Here is a 288-nt window from a genome sequence, read left to right as displayed (position 1 = left end):
CGTGCTCATGGTTGAATTTTATAATAATATAAATATCTACATGTGGAAGAGAGTGTAACACAAAATTTTGGAACAGTCAACAATGTGGATTATAAGTGATTCAGTTACAGCAATTATGAAGAAAAACACAAACAAACACGACTAGTAGAGTCAGCACATCATCAATCTTTAAACAACAGAACACAAAACACAAAAGAAAAATCACCATTGCTTTCTTTTTAATATAATCATTGTTATTATGATTACTACCCTGCTTAGCACCATTCATATGGTTATGGTCACTGCTAC

Source organism: Trypanosoma theileri, assembly GCF_002087225.1.
Source record: "Trypanosoma theileri isolate Edinburgh chromosome Unknown TM35_Tth_45_V1, whole genome shotgun sequence".
Classification (NCBI taxonomy): Eukaryota; Euglenozoa; class Kinetoplastea; order Trypanosomatida; family Trypanosomatidae; genus Trypanosoma; species Trypanosoma theileri.
Note: the sequence above shows the minus strand (reverse complement) of the source record.